General features: G+C 54.2%; 2 pseudogenes; both read left to right on the top strand.

The window, feature by feature from the left end:
• The first annotated feature begins 17,532 nt into the window (after window positions 1-17,532).
• LOC145411466 (cytochrome c oxidase subunit 3 pseudogene) lies at window positions 17,533-18,312 on the top strand (annotated as a pseudogene).
• Window positions 18,313-19,449: 1,137 nt separating this feature from the next.
• Window positions 19,450-19,569, top strand: LOC145411509 (5S ribosomal RNA; annotated as a pseudogene).
• The last annotated feature ends 3,040 nt before the right edge of the window (window positions 19,570-22,609 follow it).

Here is a 22,609-nt window from a genome sequence, read left to right on the forward strand (position 1 = left end):
CCCCAGGTGGACACAACGGTGGGGTTAGTGACCCCAGTCAAGAGGGTCACCAGGACACTACGGTCTTGGGCCCCTGTTCCCCGCAACTGCCCCAACACCAGGTGACCGGGGAAAGGCAGCTACCTGGCGGGCGGAACAACCATCGTCAGAAAAAGGGTGGGACTGAACTAGTTTCAGTCCCAAGTAACACCGTATTGACGGCAATTGTTACACCCTCTAGGGCAGGAGGCCCAAGGGCAGGACGCCCAAGGCTACGGCCTAATAAAGTGTACGAGGGTAAGGCGACCCAGGGCTCCGGCCTTAGTACACCCCGGAGAGAGAGTTGCTCCAGTGCATCCCTCTCCTGCTGTTCTCTCCTACAGGAGCAACACCGCGCCGACGGTCCCTATACGTGGCGAGGAAGGAGCGGCCCCGTACGCCCTTCAGTTGCTTCTGGTCAGAAAGATCAGCTCCCGGCTACGGCCAGAGTACGTACCACGGTAAAGAGCCCCTGCTATCGTACGTGTAGCTTTTCCCTACTATGGGAGCAACACCGCGCCAACGGTCCCTATAGGTGGCGGGGAAGGAGCGGCCCCGTACGCCCTTCAGTTGCTCCCTGTAAGACGGGTAGGCATCCGGCTCCGGCCGTGGCACATACCAGGGTAGAGAAGCCCCTGAAGATAGCCTCAGTACATACTGGAGAGAGTGTGGTCTCTGAGCCCCTCACTCCAGCTTGTCCCCTACTATGGGAGCAACACCGCGCCAACGGTCCCTATACGTGGCGCGGAAGGAGCGGCCCTGTACACCCTTCAGTTGCTCCTTGTACACTGGGTAAGCTCACGGCCACAGCCAACGTACATACCAGGGTAAGGCGACCCAAGGTTCCAGCCTCAGGACGTACCGGAGAGGACACGGGCTACGTGAGTCCTTCTCCAGCCTCTTCCCCCTGTGGGAGCCCTTCGTCACCACCCGGGAATATAACCCCGGAGGTGACACTAGAGTGGTGGCAAGGCCCGATATCGAACATACCTCCCACGCCTGGGAGATCCTTGTTCCTGCCTGAGTCCTGAAGGAGAAGCTGCCACAGCCCACCCCTGTCGGCGCCTCTTCCCCTAGGCGCCCGCAGTCCCAGGACCCCCAGGCCAGACCCACCGCTCCCGACGAAGGCGATCCAGGCTCCCTCACTCCATGGAGCCAGAGACGACAGGGCCGACTGCTCCAGCTGTTCGGCCCTAGTCCCGAGGGCCACCTCTCAGGTCGAGGCCCCCAGACGGGAGGGCCTCCCTGCACCCCACCGACGAGTGTGACCCGGGCAGTGACTCCCATGCGGGTAATCCCTTGCCCTCTGCAGGCCGGGTCCCCCTAGGGCTCTACCCTCACGCCCTTGTCACGGAGTGAACATTACCCACGGGATACAGGTAAATAGTGACGTCCCTTGTGCCGAGAACAAATCGGGGGAAATAACAGTGAACAGTGACTAAGTGAAGAACAGTGCAGTTACCAATAGTCCAAAAGAACTCAGTGCCGGCAGGACAGAGAATGAACCTTAGAGTAATTATCCAAGTCCCCCCAATAAAAGAACTTTCTGTGAACGCATAAGACTAGGGTGCGCGGGCCGATCAAAAGCCTGTGTGTGAGTGTCGCCTTGACCAGGTGACTGTGTCAAGTGTCGCTATCTGCACCCTATCTTATTTATAGTAATATTTCCCCTACAGACTCCCAATCTTGTTTATCCCCTCTGTGGTCAGTTCAGTGTATATCCTGCCTAAAAGTGACACATAGACAATACCATATATAATTCAAGACATCCCTGTATGAGCATTGTAGTGTGTACTGAGTGTGACTATATCTTGTGGTGCTGAATGTTAACTTTGTGTCCCTGTTCCCCTGTATCTCAAATATCACTCTGTGTTGTATTGTAACGGTTAGAATTAAGGTAATAGATGTGTTAAGGTGTACTGCCTGGTTTTTATCTCCTGTTCCTTTGTGGGTGCTTTACTTCTGGTCTAGAAAGAGGACCCCGCTTCAGTAGCTAGTGTTTTTAGGACGAGAAGTCACCTTAAAAACACCAGCATAACACTGGTGGCAAGCGGTGGTTCTGGATCCGAGTAAAAGCACAGAGGAACAAAAAAAGGAAACTTGCACAATGGCAGCCAAACCGCACATCCAATTGCCGAGATTCAACCAGGACCAATGTGACATTGAAGTATATTTAGATATGGTCAAACCCCTCCTAGACATAGGGTTCGACTCGGACAGAGAAAAAATTGCAGTCGCATTGCCTAACCTTGGAAAAATAATTGCCACTGTCGCACCAATAATCGTCCCAGAACTGACATGAGACCAGTTCTCACAAATCGTGAGACAGGCTTCCATGCCATCCATAGGCAGAGTTGTCGCCCTCGCTCAACTCGACGCCCTCACCTACGACGGTAACCTAGACGACACATTCGTCCAGGCTCGGCACCTCGTCAGCGCCGCTTATCCTGAGGCAACTACAAATGCCCGAGATATACACACATTTAATGCCCTGCTGAGGATTCTCCCTAGCACAGTCAGGGAGCACTTCTCGATCTATGATCCCTCAGGGGACATGGACCAGGACCTGCAACTCGTCAGACGTCTCCTCGCCGCCCGTCCCATACCACAACCACTGCACGCGGTGACAAGATTCCCGACGAACCACAACCCTCCACCCAAACCTAAGCCGCCGCCTCACCAGCCACCTACAGAGCCGAATCCTACTGTGCCCAGGGCTTACCCGCAGAAAAAACGCCCCAACCCCAAGGAACAAGGCAACCTGATTACCATTAATCCTTGGGAGTTCACGGCCTGCAGTCGCACCTGCCCCCTGCACGACATAAGAGAGCAGCTCAAGGCAAGCAAGCGCAGAAACTTTCACCAGGGGCGCAAGAAAGTCTCCTCCTTAGACGACGACGCCCTGGAAGACGACGCACCGCCAATACTCTACCCGGGACCGGACGACGACGAACACGACGACCACACCCAACCTCAGCAGATGGATTTTTAGGCCCGTCCCCGTACCTCCCCACGGTGGCGGGGGCCACCTCACACAGCTACAGACCCCCAGTCTACAACAAGATTTGGCTGAACGGGGTCAAGGCACGATTGCTGATAGATACAGGAGCAGCCAGATCGTGCCTCTACTCCCACTTCTACTCCCGCCACACCTCTGCCTTCGGCCCCCTTCTCCCCACTTCAGGCAACCTCGTCGATGTGGGGGATGGCCCCCTGCCTATCCGTGGGGAAACACGGGCCCTTCAAACCAACACTCACCAACGAGTATCCACCAACCACCCATTCATCGTATTCTATTCTACGTGTAATCAATATGATGGATATCTTGGGCTGGACCTCCTCCCAAAACTCCACACCACCATTGACTGCCATCAGCACCGCCTCCACTTCAGTCCAGCCCACCCCAACCAAGCATCAATTAACAAGAAAAAAAAATCTGGAAGAAAAAAGAAGAACACCCCCCCCCACACCACGCAGACACACACAACCCCAGGACACTCACCTGTCCCAACCCACCTGTACATTTGACCCCAACCCAACCTCACTCAACGCCTCACTTCATCCCCCTCCATCACCACCCCCCACTACACATCGTCTGGACCTCTCCCCATCTTTTCCTACCACTATCGCCTCCTCAATCACCATTCCACCCCACCACGAAGCTTGGGTAAAACTTAACAGATCTTCAGGTACCTCCGTCCTCTTCTCACCATTCATACCCACCGGACCATTCTCCTCCTGTTTAGTATCCCCCACCTTCCTGCCCCCACATGCCCATGAAATCCGTATCGCTAACCTCGCCACAACCCCACTAACCCTACCACGAGGACTCATCATTGGCGACACGGAAGAAGCAGAACCATGCCAAGCACCACCCCCCGACCATCCCACTCTCCCCGACCTACCATCACATCTATCCCCTTCTCAAACCAACAGCCTCCGACAACTCCTCCTGGACTTTCAGGACCTATTCTCCTCCGACCCAACAGACCTTGGCCACACTACTTATCTCAGCCACGAGATACACACGACCGGACCTCCAATTCGCCAACCATCACGACGAAAAAATCCAAAACAACGGGCAGAAGAAGACCGGCAGGTCCAGGATATGCTCGATGCCGGCGTGATCTCCAACTCCACTAGCCCATGGTCCTCACCTGTTGTATTCGTGCAAAAGAAAGACGGGACTATGCACTTTCACATCGATTACCGCAGAGTCAACGACGTTACTATCAAAGACGCTACGCCCCTACCCAGGATTGACGACTCGCTTGACTCCCTACATGGGTCGACCTGGTTCTCTACCCTAGACCTGGAATCAGGCTATTGGCAAGTCCCTGTACACCCTGACGACAAGCACAAAACCGCCTTCTCAACATCGAACGGGAAGCATTATGAATTCAATGTTCTTCCCTTTGGACTCTGCAACGCCCCTACCACATTCTCCCGCCTGATGGAGTCAGTTCTCAGCGGGCTAACCTGGGAGACTTGTTTGGCGTACCTAGACGACGTCATCGATTTCAGTCATACCTGGGCCGACCACCTCCACCGCCTCAAACAAGTTTTCCACCGCATCCGCCAGGCAGGGCTCAAACTGAAACCAACAAAGTGCGTCTTGGCTGAGAGATCAGTCTCTTTCCTTGGACATCTGATTAACGCTGAAGGCATCTCCCCTGACCCAGAAAAACTACGTGCGATCGCCGACATTCCCCTACCTCGTGACGTACACGAAACTAGAGCCTTCCTAGGCCTAACATCATACTACAGGCAGTTCGTCAAAGGATTTGCAGACATCGCCAAACCCCTACACGACCTAACAAATAAAGGCGAGCCGTTCGTATGGACCAGACCAAGGAAAACTGCATTCACCACCCTCAAGTCCAAGCTATCCTCTGCCCCCATCGTCGCTTTCCCAGATTACAACCTCCCATTCTGCCTGTATACTGACGTATCACTCATTGCCATAGGGGCTGTCCTTGCCCAAGTGCAAAACGGCCACGAACATATCATCGCCTGTGCCAGCCGCACCTTAAATCCTGCAGAAAGAAACTACGCGGCCACCAAACGAGAGTGCCTGGGAATCATCTGGTCCCTCGATTACTTCCGCTCCTACATCTCAGGCACCCATGTGATAGTCATTATGGACCACCAATCCCTACAATGGTTACATCAGTCAAACACCACCAACGCACAACTCATACGATGGCGGGAAACACTCGAGGAGTATGATTTCGAGATCTCATACCAACCAGGCAAACTCCACACAAACGCCGACGCCCTGTCCCGTCTACCAATCAATGCAATCTCAACAGAGCCAGACCTAATCCATATGTGGCACAACAAACAACGCCCTACCTGGATCCCACCGAACACATTCGCTAAATTCCACCCACACGGCGAACACCTGTTCGATCCCAACGGACACATCGTCCTAAGCCCCACCACCGCCCATGACACTATGCTACACCTCCATGCCCATAATGGCATCCACCTGGGAACTAAAAACTCCTACAAGTCTTTACTGACATGTACTGGGCACCTAACCCATTCACCATTGCCGAGAACATCATACAATCCTGCCGAGCCTGTGCTTTAGGGAAGGACATCACCCGTACACCTGGCCCTTCAGGAAAATTAACAGCACAGAAACCCTGGCAACTACTTTCCTTAGACGTCGTCGGCCCCCTCACATCCAAAGCAGGGTACAAATACATAATCACATTCGTGGATGTGTATTCAAAGTTTATCATCGCATGCCCCGCCAAAGATCACAGTGCAGTATCAGTTGCCAACGCCCTCACTCGCCATGTCTTCCCTTATTTTGGCATTCCCCAAGCACTGCACTCAGATAATGCCCCAGAATTTACTGGCAAGGTCTGCGAAGAACTGGCAAACATATTTGGATACCACATCTCCCACTCATCCCCCTACTGGCCCCAAGGTAACAGCATCTGCTAGAGGAGCCATCGCTCCCTCATGAACCAGGTCCGCACACGCATTATGCAAACAGGGAATGAGGATTGGCCTGCCCACGTCAAGATTATCCAATGGAGTTTAAACACATGCCCACGAGAAGACGGGATAACTCCACATGAAAGAGTTTTTGGGGAATCTCCACTACTCCTACCACTCCGCCACCACCTACAGCCACCCACCCCACCCTCCACTACCGACCCTCTCCACCACCTCAAACGCCACCTCCACCACCTACACACTCAACAAGACCTGGCGCCTGACACGAACCACTCCAACCCATACAAACCTGGTCAGTCCGTAGTCGTTGCACACCTGTCCGCCGCCGCCAAAACCTCCCCCCGATTTAATGGCCCCTTCAAAATTATTTGAGTCCCCAACCCATACCAAGTCATCATCGACCAACAAGGACAACACCGCACATACCAAAATCGCCACGTGCGACCCTTACACCCACCCAACACTGACCACCCCTGCACCCGCCCGACCTGCACCTCTTCCCACACACCTGTCCATACCGACCTTTCTGAGAATTACTCCCCAGACTCCTACTCCTACTCCTTCTCACCCCCACCCTCCACCTCACCGACAACCAGCCCACCCCCCGACACACCACCACCACCGCCTACACCACCACCACCTCCCAAGACCGTCACCCCTCCACAACTCACAACTCACCTCCCTACCACCTGTCCACCCACCACCTCCCGACCCACACCGCCCCCAGCGCCCATATCACCATCACCGCCCAAAGCCACCACCTCCGCAGACCTCACCACTCACCACCCTATCACCTGCACACCCACCATCCCACTCCCCCTTGACCATTCTCATTATACGTGCCACACCGCATCCCCATTTGCCTCCCCCCCTAACAGCCGCACGCCCTCACCACCACCACGTGCACAACCACCCTCACCACCCACACCAACCCTCACTACCACCATCACCAGATCAGGACGCCTTTCACGTCCACCCTCTAGATACACCCCAACACCACCGCCCATCGCACGCCCATCCCACCACCCACCACCACCACGTACCCCCCCCACCCCAAACACCTCCCCCATAACCCTTCCCCTCCACCAAGCACGATGGAATCCTCCCAGGTCCCAATTCTCCAAGGTACAACGCTCCTCCCACTGAACCATCCCTCATAAAACCACCAATCTCCCGTCACTCTCCAGCATTCAGCTGTCATCTCCTCACCAGGCACCATTCCCCGAGATGAAAGTGATGATAGTACATTGGCTACCCCACAACCGGCCACATGCCAGAATCCGAGGGACCCCCCACCTTCTCTGACTCCTAAGCTGGACTGACCATCCATCCTCCCTCCGGCTCACTCTCAACCCCAATCAGGAGCCTAACACCTTCACCAACCACTGGGTCAGCCTCCTCCAACACCTCACCCCGGCCCACCAGACATCCACCCCCCCCACCTACCACCTCCAGTCATGGGGTTGTGACTTTTACAACATGGAGGGTGGTAAAATGCCCGCCGCCGGACCTCCCATCTCACCACCCCCCACCCCACAACCGGGCCGCCACCACATCACCACCCTAGGAGGACACAACGGTGTGGTTAGTGACCCCAGTCAAGAGGGTCACCAGGACACTACGGTCTTGGGCCCTTGTTCCCCGCAACTGCCCCAACACCAGGTGACCAGGGAAAGGCAACTACCTTGTGGGCGGAACAACCATCGTCAGAAAAGAGGCGGGACTGAACTAGCTTCAGTCCCAAGTAACACCGTATTGACGGCAATTGTTACACCCTCTAGGGCAGGAGGCCCAAGGGCAGGAGGCCCAAGGCTACGGCCTAATAAAGTGTACGAGGGTAAGGCGAACCAAGGCTCTGGCCTTAGTACATCCCGGAGAGAGAGTTGCCCCAGTGCATCCCTCTCCTGCTGTTCTCTCCTACAGGAGCAACACCGCGCCGACGGTCCCTATATGTGGCGGGGAAGGAGCGGCCCCGTACGCCCTTCAGTTGCTTCTGGTCGGAAAGATCAGCTCCCGGCTATGGCCAGAGTACGTACCACGGTAAAGAGCCCCTGCTATCGTAAGCGTAGCTTTTCCCTACTATGGGAGCAACACCGCGCCAACGGTCCCTATACGTGGCGGGGAAGGAGCGGCCCCGTACGCCCTTCAGTTGCTCCATGTAAGACGGGTAGGCATCCGGCTCCGGCCGTGGCACATACCAGGGTAGAGAAGCCCCTGAAGATAGCCTCAGTACGTACTGCAGAGAGTGTGGCCTCTGTGCCCCTCACTCCGGCTTGTCCCCTACTACGGGAGCAATACCGCGCCGACGGTCCCTATACTTGGCGGGGAAGGAGCGGCCCTGTACGCCCTTCAGTTGCTCCTTGTACGCCGGGTAAGCTCGCGGCCACAGCCAACGTACATACCAGGGTAAGGCGACCCAAGGTTCCGGCCTCAGGACGTACCGGAGAGGACACGGGCTACGTGAGTCCTTCTCCAGCCTCTTCCCCCTGTGGGAGCCCTTCGTCACCACCCGGGAATATAACCCCGGAGGTGACACTAGAGTGGTGGCAAGGCCCGATATCGGACCTACCTCCCACGCCTGGGAGATCCTTGTTCCTGCCTGAGTCCCGAAGGAGAAGCTGCCACAGCCCACCCCTGTCGGCGCCTCTCCCCCTAGGCGCCCGCAGTCCCAGGACCCCCAGGCCAGACCCACTGGCTCCTGACGAAGGCGATCCAGGCTCCCTCACTCCATGGAGCCAGAGACGACAGGGCCGACTGCTCCAGCTGTTCGGCCCTAGTCCCGAGGGCCACCTCTCAGGTCGAGGCCCCCAGACGGGAGGGCCTCCCTGCACCCCACCGACGAGTGTGACCCGGGCAGTGACTCCCATGCGGGTAATCCCTTGCCCTCTGTAGGCTGGGTCCCCCTAGGGCTCTACCCTCACGCCCTTGTCACGGAGTGAACATTACCCACGGGATACAGGTAAATAGTGACGTCCCTTGTGCCGAGAACAAATCGGGGGAAATAACAGTGAACAGTGACTAAGTGAAGAACAGTGCAGTTACCAATAGTCCAAAAGAACTCAGTGCCGGCAGGACAGAGAATGAACCTTAGAGTAATTATCCAAGTCCCCCCAATAAAAGAACTTTCTGTGAACGCATAAGACTAGGGTGCGCGGGCCGATCAAAAGCCTGTGTGTGAGTGTCGCCTTGACCAGGTGACTGTGTCAAGTGTCGCTATCTGCACCCTATCTTATTTATAGTAATATTTCCCCTACAGACTCCCAATCTTGTTTATCCCCTCTGTGGTCAGTTCAGTGTATATCCTGCCTAAAAGTGACACATAGACAATACCATATATAATTCAAGACATCCCTGTATGAGCATTGTAGTGTGTACTGAGTGTGACTATATCTTGTGGTGCTGAATGTTAACTTTGTGTCCCTGTTCCCCTGTATCTCAAATATCACTCTGTGTTGTATTGTAACGGTTAGAATTAAGGTAATAGATGTGTTAAGGTGTACTGCCTGGTTTTTATCTCCTGTTCCTTTGTGGGTGCTTTACTTCTGGTCTAGAAAGAGGACCCCGCTTCAGTAGCTAGTGTTTTTAGGACGAGAAGTCACCTTAAAATCACCAGCATAACACTGGTGGCAAGCGGTGGTTCTGGATCCGAGTAAAAGCACAGAGGAACAATAAAAGGAAACTTGCACAATGGCAGCCAAACCGCACATCCAATTGCCGAGATTCAACCAGGACCAATGTGACATTGAAGTATATTTAGATATGGTCAAACCCCTCCTAGACATAGGGTTCGACTCGGACAGAGAAAAAATTGCAGTCACATTGCCTAACCTTGGAAAAATAATTGCCACTGTTGCACCAAAAATCGTCCCAGAACTGACTTGAGACCAATTCTCACAAATCGTGAGACAGGCTTCCATGCCATCCATAGGCAGAGTTGTCGCCCTCGCTCAACTCGACGCCCTCACCTACGACGGTAACCTAGACGACACATTCGTCCAGGCTCGGCACCTCGTCAGCGCCGATTATCCCGAGGGAACTACAAATGCCCGAGATATACACACATTTAATGCCCTGCTGAGGATTCTCCCTAGCACAGTCAGGGAGCACTTCTCGATCTATGATCCCTCAGGGGAAATGGACCAAGACCTGCAACTCGTCAGATGTCTCCTCGCCGCCCGTCCCATACCACAACCACTGCACGCGGTGACAAGATTCCTGACGAACCATAACCCTCCACCCAAACCTAAGCCGCCGCCTCACCAGCCACCTACAGAGCCGAATCCTACTGTGCCCAGGGCTTACCCGCAGAAAAAACGCCCCAACCCCAAGGAACAAGGCAACCTGATTACCATTAATCCTTGGGAGTTCACGGCCTGCAGTCGCACCTGCCCCCTGCACGACATAAGAGAGCAGCTCAAGGCAAGCAAGCGCAGAAACTTTCACCAGGGGCGCAAGAAAGTCTCCTCCTTAGACGACGACGCCCTGGAAGACGACGCACCGCCAATACTCTACCCGGGACCGGACGACGACGAACACGACGACCACACCCAACCTCAGCAGATGGATTTTTAGGCCCGTCCCCGTACCTCCCCACGGTGGCGGGGGCCACCTCACACAGCTACAGACCCCCAGTCTACAACAAGATTTGGCTGAACGGGGTCAAGGCACGATTGCTGATAGATACAGGAGCAGCCAGATCGTGCCTCTACTCCCACTTCTACTCCCGCCACACCTCTGCCTTCGGCCCCCTTCTCCCCACTTCAGGCAACCTCGTCGATGTGGGGGATGGCCCCCTGCCTATCCGTGGGGAAACACGGGCCCTTCAAACCAACACTCACCAACGAGTATCCACCAACCACCCATTCATCGTATTCTATTCTACGTGTAATCAATATGATGGATATCTTGGGCTGGACCTCCTCCAAAAACTCCACACCACCATTGACTGCCATCAGCACCGCCTCCACTTCAGTCCAGCCCACCCCAAACAAGCATCAATTAACAAGAAAAAAAAATCTGGAAGAAAAAAGAAGAACACCCCCCCCCCACACCACGCAGACACACACAACCCCAGGACACTCACCTGTCCCAACCCACCTGTACATTTGACCCCAACCCAACCTCACTCAACGCCTCACTTCATCCCCCTCCATCACCACCCCCCACTACACATCGTCTGGACCTCTCCCCATCTTTTCCTACCACTATCGCCTCCTCAATCACCATTCCACCCCACCACGAAGCTTGGGTAAAACTTAACAGATCTTCAGGTACCTCCGTCCTCTTCTCACCATTCATACCCACCGGACCATTCTCCTCCTGTTTAGTATCCCCCACCTTCCTGCCCCCACATGCCCATGAAATCTGTATCGCTAACCTCGCCACAACCCGACTAACCCTACCACGAGGACTCATCATTGGCGACACGGAAGAAGCAGAACCATGCCAAGCACCACCCCCCGACCATCCCACTCTCCCCGACCTACCATCACATCTATCCCCTTCTCAAACCAACAGCCTCTGACAACTCCTCCCGGACTTTCAGGACCTATTCTCCTCCGACCCAACAGACCTTGGCCACACTACTTATCTCAGCCACGAGATACACACGACCGGACCTCCAATTCGCCAACCATCACGACGAAAAAATCCAAAACAACGGGCAGAAGAAGACCGGCAGGTCCAGGATATGCTCGATGCCGGCGTTATCTCCAACTCCACTAGCCCATGGTCCTCACCTGTTGTATTCGTGCGAAAGAAAGACGGGACTATGCACTTTCACATCGATTACCGCAGAGTCAACGACGTTACTATCAAAGACGCTACGCCCCTACCCAGGATTGACGACTCGCTTGACTCCCTACATGGGTCGACCTGGTTCTCTACCCTAGACCTGCAATCAGGCTATTGGCAAGTCCCTGTACACCCTGACGACAAGCACAAAACCGCCTTCTCAACATCGAACGGGAAGCATTATGAATTCAATGTTCTTCCCTTTGGACTCTGCAATGCCCCTACCACATTCTCCCGCCTGATGGAGTCAGTTCTCAGCGGGCTAACCTGGGAGACTTGTTTGGCGTACCTAGACGACGTCATCGATTTCAGTCATACCTGGGCCGACCACCTCCACTGCCTCAAACAAGTTTTCCACCGCATCCGCCAGGCAGGGCTCAAACTGAAACCAACAAAGTGCGTCTTGGCTGAGAGATCAGTCTCTTTCCTTGGACATCTGATTAACGCTGAAGGCATCTCCCCTGACCCAGAAAAACTACGTGCGATCGCCGACATTCCCCTACCTCGTGACGTACACGAAACTAGAGCCTTCCTAGGCCTAACATCATACTACAGGCAGTTCGTCAAAGGATTTGCAGACATCGCCAAACCCCTACACGACCTAACAAATAAAGGCGAGCCGTTAGTATGGACCAGACCAAGGAAAACTGCATTCACCACCCTCAAGTCCAAGCTATCCTCTGCCCCCATCGTCGCTTTCCCAGATTACAACCTCCCATTCTGCCTGTATACTGACGTATCACTCATTGCCATAGGGGCTGTCCTTGCCCAAGTGCAAAACGGCCACGAACATATCATCGCCTGTGCCAGCCGCACCTTAAATCCTGCAGAAAGAAACTACGCGGCCACCAAACGAGAGTGCCTGGGAATCATCTGGTCCCTCGATTACTTCCGCTCCTACATCTCAGGCACCCATGTGATAGTCATTATGGACCACCAATCCCTACAATGGTTACATCAGTCAAACACCACCAACGCACAACTCATACGATGGCGGGAAACACTCGAGGAGTATGATTTCGAGATCTCATACCAACCAGGCAAACTCCACACAAACGCCGACGCCCTGTCCCGTCTACCAATCAATGCAATCTCAACAGAGCCAGACCTAATCCATATGTGGCACAACAAACAACGCCCTACCTGGATCCCACCGAACACATTCGCTAAATTCCACCCACACGGCGAACACCTGTTCGATCCCAACGGACACATCGTCCTAAGCCCCACCACCGCCCATGACACTATGCTACACCTCCATGCCCATAATGGCATCCACCTGGGAACTAAAAAACTCCTACAAGTCTTTACTGACATGTACTGGGCACCTAACCCATTCACCATTGCCGAGAACATCATACAATCCTGCCGAGCCTGTGCTTTAGGGAAGGACATCACCCGTACACCTGGCCCTTCAGGAAAATTAACAGCACAGAAACCCTGGCAACTACTTTCCTTAGACGTCGTCGGCCCCCTCACATCCAAAGCAGGGTACAAATACATAATCACATTCGTGGATGTGTATTCAAAGTTTATCATCGCATGCCCCGCCAAAGATCACAGTGCAGTATCAGTTGCCAACGCCCTCACTCGCCATGTCTTCCCTTATTTTGGCATTCCCCAAGCACTGCACTCAGATAATGCCCCAGAATTTACTGGCAAGGTCTGCGAAGAACTGGCAAACATATTTGGATACCACATCTCCCACTCATCCCCCTACTGGCCCCAAGGTAACAGCATCTGCTAGAGGAGCCATCGCTCCCTCATGAACCAGGTCCGCACACGCATTATGCAACCAGGGAATGAGGATTGGCCTGCCCACGTCAAGATTATCCAATGGAGTTTAAACACATGCCCACGAGAAGACGGGATAACTCCACATGAAAGAGTTTTTGGGGAATCTCCACTACTCCTACCACTCCGCCACCACCTACAGCCACCCACCCCACCCTCCACTACCGACCCTCTCCACCACCTCAAACGCCACCTCCACCACCTACACACTCAACAAGACCTGGCGCCTGACACGAACCACTCCAACCCATACAAACCTGGTCAGTCCGTAGTCGTTGCACACCTGTCCGCCCCCTCCAAAACCTCCCCCCGATTTAATGGCCCCTTCAAAATTATCTGAGTCCCCAACCCATACCAAGTCATCATCGACCAACAAGGACAACACCGCACATACCAAAATCGCCACGTGCGACCCTTACACCCACCCAACACTGACCACCCCTGCACCCGCCCGACCTGCACCTCTTCCCACACACCTGTCCATACCGACCTTTCTGAGAATTACTCCCCAGACTCCTACTCCTACTCCTTCTCACCCCCACCCTCCACCTCACCGACAACCAGCCCACCCCCCGACACACCACCACCACCGCCTACACCACCACCACCTCCCAAGACCGTCACCCCTCCACAACTCACAACTCACCTCCCTACCACCTGTCCACCCACCACCTCCCGACCCACACCGCCCCCACCGCCCATATCACCATCACCGCCCAAAGCCACCACCTCCACAGACCTCACCACTCACCACCCTATCACCTGCACACCCACCATCCCCCTCCCCCTTGACCATTCTCATTATACGTGCCACACCGCATCCCCATTCGCCTCCCCCCCTAACAGCCGCACTCCCTCACCACCACCACGTGCACAACCACCCTCACCACCCACACCAACCCTCACTACCACCATCACCAGATCAGGACGCCTTTCACGCCCACCCTCTAGATACACCCCAACACCACCGCCCATCGCACGCCCATCCCACCACCCACCACCACCACGTACCCCCCCCACCCCAAACACCTCCCCCATAACCCTTCCCCTCCACCAAGCACGATGGAATCCTCCCAGGTCCCAATTCTCCAAGGTACAACGTTCCTCCCACTGAACCATCCCTCATAAAACCACCAATCTCCCGTCACTCTCCAGCATTCAGCTGTCATCTCCTCACCAGGCACCATTCCCCGAGATGAAAGTGATGAGAGTACATTGGCTACCCCACAACCGGCCACATGCCAGAATCCGAGGGACCCCCCACCTTCTCTGACTCCTATACTGGACTGACCATCCATCCTCCCTCTGGCTCACTCTCAACCCCAATCAGGAGCCTAACACCTTCACCAACCACTGCGTCAGCCTCCTCCAACACCTCACCCCGGCCCACCAGACATCCACCTCCCCCACCTACCACCTCCAGTCATGGGGTTGTGACTTTTACAACATGGAGGGTGGTAAAATGCCCGCCGCCGGACCTCCCACCTCACCACCCCCCACCCCACAACCGGGCCGCCACCGCATCACCACCCTAGGAGGACACAACGGAGGGGTTAGTGACCCCAGTCAAGAGGGTCACCAGGACACTACGGTCTTGGGCCCTTGTTCCCCGCAACTGCCCCAACACCAGGTGACCGGGGTAAGGCAACTACCTTGCGGGCGGAACAACCATCGTCAGAAAAGAGGTGGGACTGAACTAGTTTCAGTCCCAAGTAACACCGTATTGACGGCAATTGTTACACCCTCTAGGGCAGGAGGCCCAAGGGCAGGAGGCACAAGGCTACGGCCTAATAAAGTGTACGAGGGTAAGGCGATCCAAGGCTCTGGCCTTAGTACATCCCGGAGAGAGAGTTGCCCCAGTGCATCCCTCTCCTGCTGTTCTCTCCTACAGGAGCAACACCGCGCCGATGGTCCCTATATGTGGCGGGGAAGGAGCGGCCTCGTATGCCCTTCAGTTGCTTCTGGTCGGAAAGATCAGCTCCCGGCTATGGCCAGAGTACGTACCACGGTAAAGAGCCCCTGCTATCGTACGTGTAGCTTTTCCCTACTATGGGAGCAACACTGCACCAACGGTCCCTATAGGTGGCGGGGAAGGAGCGGCCCCGTACGCCCTTCAGTTGCTCCCTGTAAGACGGGTAGGCATCCGGCTCCGGCCGTGGCACATACTAGGGTAGAGAAGCCCCTGAAGATAGCCTCAGTACGTACTGCAGAGAGTGTGGCCTCTGTGCCCCTCACTCTGGCTTGTCCCCTACTACGGGAGCAACACCGCGCCGACGGTCCCTATACGTGGCGGGAAGGAGCGGCCCTGTACGCCCTTCAGTTGCTCCTTGTACGCCGGGTAAGCTCACGGCCACAGCCAACGTACATACCAGGGTAAGGCGACCCAAGGTTCCGGCCTCAAGACGTACCGGAGAGGACATAGGCTACGTGAGTCCTTCTCCAGCCTCTTCCCCCTGTGGGAGCCCTTCATCACCACCCAGGAATATAACCCCGGAGGTGACACTAGAGTGGTGGCAAGGCCCGATATCGGACCTACCTCCCACGCCTGGGAGATCCTTGTTCCTGCCCGAGTCCCAAAGAAGAAGCTGCCGCAGCCCAGCCCTGTCGGCGCCTCTCCTCCTAGGCGCCCGCAGTCCCAGGACCCCCGCGCCAGACCCACCGGCTCCCGACGAAGGCGATCCAGGCTCCCTCACTCCACGGAGCCAGAGACGACAGGCCCGACTGCTCCAGCTGTTCGGCCCTAGTCCCGAGGGCCACCTCTCAGGTCGAGGCCCCCAGACAGGAGGGCCTCCCTGCACCACACCGACGAGGCCCTAACTCGAGGGCCACCTCTCAGGTCGAGGCCCCCAGACGGGAGGGCATCCCTGCACCCCACCGACGAGTGTGACCCGGGCAGTGACTCCCATGTGGGTAATCCCTTGCCCTCTGCAGGCCGGGTCCCCCCGGGGCTCTACCCTTACGCCCTTGTCACGGAGTGAACATTACCCACGGGATACAGGTAAATAGTGACGCCCCTATTGCCGAGAACAAATCGGGGGAAATAACAGTGAACAGTGACTAAGTGAAGAACAGTGCAGTTACCAATAGTCCAAAAGAACTCAGTGCCGGCAGGACAGAGAATGAACCTTAGAGTAATTATCCAAGTCCCCCCAATAAAAGAATTCTGTGAACGCATAAGACTAGGGTGCGCGGGCCGATCAAAAGCCTGTGTGGGAGTGTCGCCTTGACCAGGTGACTGTGTCAAGTGTCGCTATCTGTACCCTATATTATTTATAGTAATATTTCCCGTACAGACTCCCAATCTTGTTTATCCCCTCTGTGGTCAGCTCAGTGTATATCCTGCCTAAAAGTGACACATAGACAATACCATATATAATTCAAGACATCCCTGTATGAGCATTGTAGTGTGTACTGAGTGTGACTATATCTTGTGGTGCTGAATGTTAACTTTGTGTCCCTGTTCCCCTGTATCTCAAATATCACTCTGTGTTGTATTGTAACGGTTAGAATTAAGGTAATAGATGTGTTAAGGTGTACTGCTTGGTTTTTATCTCCTGTTCCTTTGTGGGTACTTTACTTCTGGTCTAGAAAGAGGACCCCGCTTCAGTAGCTAGTGTTTTTAGGACGAGAAGTCGCCTTAAAAACACCAGCATAACAATATGTTTGCTCATTTGGTCCCTCAAGGGACGCCTGTGGCTTTAATACCTTTTATGGTGTTAATCGAAAGTATTAGGAATATTATTCGACCTGGAACTTTGGCAGTTCGGCTAATATAATGGCTGGTCATTTGCTGTTAACTCTTTTAGGTGGGACTGGTCCTTCATTAACTTCATATTTTTTTAATTCTTTTATTTGTTGCTCAAATCTTACTTCTTTTACTTGAATTTGCTGTTGCAGTCATTCAATCTTATGTTTTTGCTTTTTTAAGGACTTTATTTGCAAGGAGATTAACTAATGGCATCATCACATGGACATCATGCTTATCATCTAGTAGAAATAAGACCGTGGCCTTTAACTGGGTCAATTAGAGCAATGATATTGACTACTGGACTAGTAAAGTGATTTCATCAATTTAATATAGATTTTCTTGTTTTGAGGTTTGTTGCTGTTATTTTAACTATAATTCAGTGGTGACGAGATGTAGTGCGTGAAAGAACTTATCAAGGATTACATACTAGAGTAGTAGTTGCTGGATTACGGTGGGGAATAATTTTGTTTATTGTATCGGAGGTGTTTTTCTTTTTTTCGTTTTTTTGGGCTTTTTTTCGCAGAAGGTTGGCTCCGGCTGTTGAAATTGGTATAACTTGGCCTCCTAAGGGAATCGTTCCGTTTAATCCATTTCAAATTCCTCTACTAAACACTATTAATCTTTTGTCTTCGGAAGCTACAGTAACTTGGGCTAATCATGCTATTATAGGTTCTAATCACGACGAGGCTCTTCAGAGTCTTGGTATTACTGTATTTTTAGGTGTTTATTTTACAGCTCTTCAGGCTTTTGAATATTTTGAAGCTCCGTTTACTATTGCTGATTCGGTTTTTGGATATTGTTTTTTTGTAGCGACGGGTTTTCATGGTCTCCATGTGATCATTGGCACTACTTTTTTAATGGTATGTTTGTATCGTCTTTATATGTGTCATTTTTCTCCAAGTCATCATTTTGGCTTTGAGGCCGCTGCATGATATTGGCATTTTGTTGATGTAGTTTGATTGTTTTTATATATTTTTATTTATTGATGAGGAGGGTGAGTAAGTAGGTAGATTAGAAAGCGAAGTTTTGCACTTAGTTTCGGCCTAAGCTTTGACTATGTAGTCTCTAATTTTGACAGAAGCCAAATTAGAGGCTAATCACTGTTAATGATTGAATTGAAGTAACCTTCCTATCAAGACAGTGGCTTCTATGGTGTAAGTAACACGATACATTTTCGCTGTGTAGTTAAAATATTTTTTTTTAGAAGCTAAGTACGAGATAGTAAGTGTCCCCAACCCATACAAAATCACGATCAATTGCCACCACACCACCCACACCTACTGTACAGGAACCGATTCGTGCATCGCTCCCCAACACCAAACGCACCGCCCCATCAGCCACACAGCCCGCGGGCCCCGCCTCCAGCCTCCCCTCCAGCGCCGGAAAATTCCTACGCTTGCTACCTTTCCCTTTCCTTCACCTCCACCAACTCTCCCACCACGCCCACCACCCCCACTCTGGCCAACACCCCCCCTTCGTTCATACCTGGCCCTCCAACATCCTCCCCCTCCCCACATTCCATCCCCCCCCTCGGGCCCCGCACCATCTCGTGCCCCTCACGTCACCTCCCCACCACCCTTGTTCTCTCCAACCGCCGCCACCCACCACTCTCCAAACCTCATCTCCACACCTGCCCATACCACCCACGCCCGCGCCTCACCTCAACATCCCTCATCACCACAGCCACCCTCTACGCCACCTCAACCCTCCACACCGCCTGCGTGCCCTTCCCCCTCAACCTCTTCCCCAGCAACACCCGTCCTCACCACCACCCGCACTAGATCCGGCAGCGTATCCTGCCTGGCCACCCGCCCACTACATCCACACGCCATCCCCACCATCCACCCCTACCGCTAACACGGCCCACCACATTCCCAGGGAATATCTTAATTACCCACCCAACTAAGCCGATTAGCCTGAGACGTCCTCATGACAGCATGACAGCGTCTTCCCTCTCCAGTCTCCAGCCAGGCTTCATCCATTGCGCCCCATCACTACCACCAGAGATGAAAATCACATACGTGATCTGGACCATGCACCAAGGGCACAGGCACCGCATCCAAGGCACCACCCAGCTCCTCCGCCTCCTGCGGCAGATACCTGGACCATTGTCCCTCACAGTTATTTACTCCCCGTATCACGTTGAGTACACCGCTTCCCGTCCGATCAGCGAAGTTAAGCAACGTTGGGTCTGGTTAGTACTTGGATGGATGACCGCCTGGGAACACCAGATGCTGTTGGCATCCCTACGTGTCAAGTGGGGTTGGTGGAGGATTAGTGCCCCTCCCTGTAAAACAGTTAACTCTAAGCCCTTGGCCATCCCATTTGGAATACATGGCGTCTGGCAATGGATGGATAGATCACCAACCCAACCAGCAGACCACCTACTGGACTAACTTCCTACACCACTTCACACCCTCACACCACACTGCCACTGCCGACTCCTTCTAACTACAGTCACGAGGACATGACTTTTAACCCCACGACGGTGGTGAAATACCTGCGTGGTGGGGTAAACCTGACACCACCACCCCAGGAGGAGAGTACGAGGTGGTGACACCCACCCCACGAGATGACAGGGAGACTGTCTTACCTGACATGCCGTCCAGGCAAGAGCGACGTATCTCCCCCGTGACCCAGTGCTACTCTTCCCTGCAGCCAGACCACCCGGCAATGTACAGGAAAAGTACACTACACTCCAGCGTAGGGTACACCCGCCAGAATCGAGGTGGGACTTGCAGTGGCAAGATCCCAAGCAAACCCTCGGATGCAGAGTCCACTGGATTGGCCTCCTATTTTACAAAGGACTCAGGAGGAGCCTCAGGGTTTGCTATACCCTAAGGGAGGAGCAGCACAGTAGCACCTGCCGAGTATACTGTGAGTGGAGAGACCGCCAGTTCTCCATCCTCTGCCACCCACCTTCGGGAGCCAGCACGTCGGCACGTCCACTAGATGACCTTCGCTGGTATTCCCCAGGAGGGAGGCGGACTCTAGGGTACACACCGCTGGAGGTACCACTCGGAACAGGCCGCTGGTCGTCCCCCAGTGCTGCCCCAACCCCGACGGAAGGAGGACAGACTCCGCGGGAGGTGCAGCTTAGGCCGAGAGTGCTCACCAGGACTCTTCCTCTTGACATCACCGGGACAGGAGTCCCAGACCCTGCAGCAGGAGTGCAAACTCCACCAGAGCTGTGGTTATTGCTGGAACAGCCCGCCAGGTGTCTTCTTCTAGCCGCCAGGGTCTGTGGTGCCAGGAGGAGTCCCCTCTGACTACTCCTCCACCCCTGTCCCCAGTAGGAGCACAGGCAGTGCCCAACGGGGCTGCCTGGTGGAGGGAGCATCCCGTGAACCTCCCCCGCACACCCTGGACCGGAGCTTTGGCAGGGCCGCCTAAGCCCGCCAAGTAGGAGAGGTGGCCCTCGGCCGCCCTCCCTCCGAGAGTCCCCAAGCTCCTACAGAGGGTAGCACCTCTTGCTCTGCCCACCCCCCTTGGCAGAGCGAGGTGCCCCTCTCCTCACCGCTCTCTCTCTCTCTCCAAGAGGGTGGGATCTGCTCCCCTGCAGGTACCCCGCCAGAGACTAGACCGAGCAAGACGTCCCTGAGGCCAGGTGTCCTGTTCCTGCAGCCCTGTCCTCCCCAGGTGCTGTCGGACTCCACCAGGGCGAGAGGCCGCAATCCAGTCCTGATGGCCTCCTCCCGCAGACGAGACTGCAGCCCAGGAGTCAGCAGGCCTACCCTGACACCTGCTGCAGCCACCGGACCTCCCCCGGCGGAGGTGGCTGCAGTTCCTTCCTGACAGCCGCCCCTGCCGGACGTGACAGTGGCTCAGCCAGGGTGACACCCTCCAAGCAGCCAACCCTGGGCCTGGACCGCCCAAGGTCAGCCCCCAGGACCCTGAAGACAACTAAAGGCCAGCACCAAGTGGCACACCTCTTGGCCCTCTTTGGTCCTGGCCAGGAGAGCCCCACCTCCTGCCGGGTGACTACTGCTAGGGAGCCGCCCACCATGCTGCCCACCAACTCCTCCAGAACTGGTGGTGACCACACAGACGACCTACCCCTGTACTACGCTCCGGACGTCCCACCCCCCACACCCAGCTGCCACATAAGGCTCCCTGCGTAAGGCCCTCCTGCCACCCATGACCAGTGCCCTCCACTCCGTCAGTGCCGTGAGTAAGAGACTCTAAGGTTGTGTTCCCCTCCCTGAGTGTTTGTAAGCCCTACCCCACTGGACTAGCCCCTTTCTCTCCCCACTTCAGTGCACCACCCCCTGTGTTTCCCCAATGTCGCCCCCCTGTGTGCAATTGTGGACTCTTGTGATCATAACCCTATGCGCAGAGTGTGTGGCGCCAAGCCACGGGTTTGCCCCAGATGTGACCCTCCCCCAGTGTTACACACGGACCGATCACGCCAGTGCAACCCCTCCCCCCTTTTTTGGTTCCTCACCACCCCAAGCCCCAAGCCCTAAACCTCTAATTGCCTACCCTGCCAGAGACCCGATATTACTGTCCCCCCCCCCATTCCCTCCCCCTGAGCCCCTCACACGTGGATAGATCCTAAATGCTATGTCCTCTCATCCTCTGTAACGCGCACGTAGCATAAGCATAGCTAGGGTATCGTTCATGTCATGCGGATGCATGTAACTAGCATAGGAAACATTTTGTTACATGACCGTCTATACATAAGGACTTGAGTATACACTGCCATCTATGTTACTCGTCTGATATATTGAGATATACTTGACTCTCCTCGCTATATACTTGAGACCTTATGCATCTCGTGTATCTGTAACACATACCTGCGATACTGTGGAAATTGCTCTATATCAGGAAAGGTAGAATACTGTGTGAAGGTCAAACTTGCTGAACCAGGTGGAAAGGAATTATTGTAAGAGCTATTTTGGGTTCTTGTATGTTCCACAAGTTTTGCTCATAGAATGTGTGTGTATAATTGTCTATTGTTAATATATAAGTGTGCCTTTTGACCAGTGGTGTTTGGACTTTCCTTCCTTGTTTGTGACTGAACCGGTCGAGAACAAAGAACCCAGGGCTGCACCATATCTGTGCCCGGGAAGTCGGGACTCAGAATACGATGCATTACAATGCCTCCTGAAGCTGTTCATATCATTCATTCTGTTCTTCGTTCGGTGCCAACAGTTGTTCTTTGATTTCGTTTCTGAGCTCTTTCTGTACTTCACTTTGGGCCTGTAATTGTTCTTGGAGTTGTTTCTGTCCTTCATTCTGTGCCAGTAGTTGTTCTTTAAATTTCATTCTTGAGCTCTTTCT

Source organism: Coenobita brevimanus, chromosome 89 (genome assembly GCF_032717465.1).
Source record: "Coenobita brevimanus isolate Jiangsu-jjx chromosome 89, ASM3271746v2, whole genome shotgun sequence".
Lineage (NCBI taxonomy): Eukaryota > Metazoa > Arthropoda > Malacostraca > Decapoda > Coenobitidae > Coenobita > Coenobita brevimanus.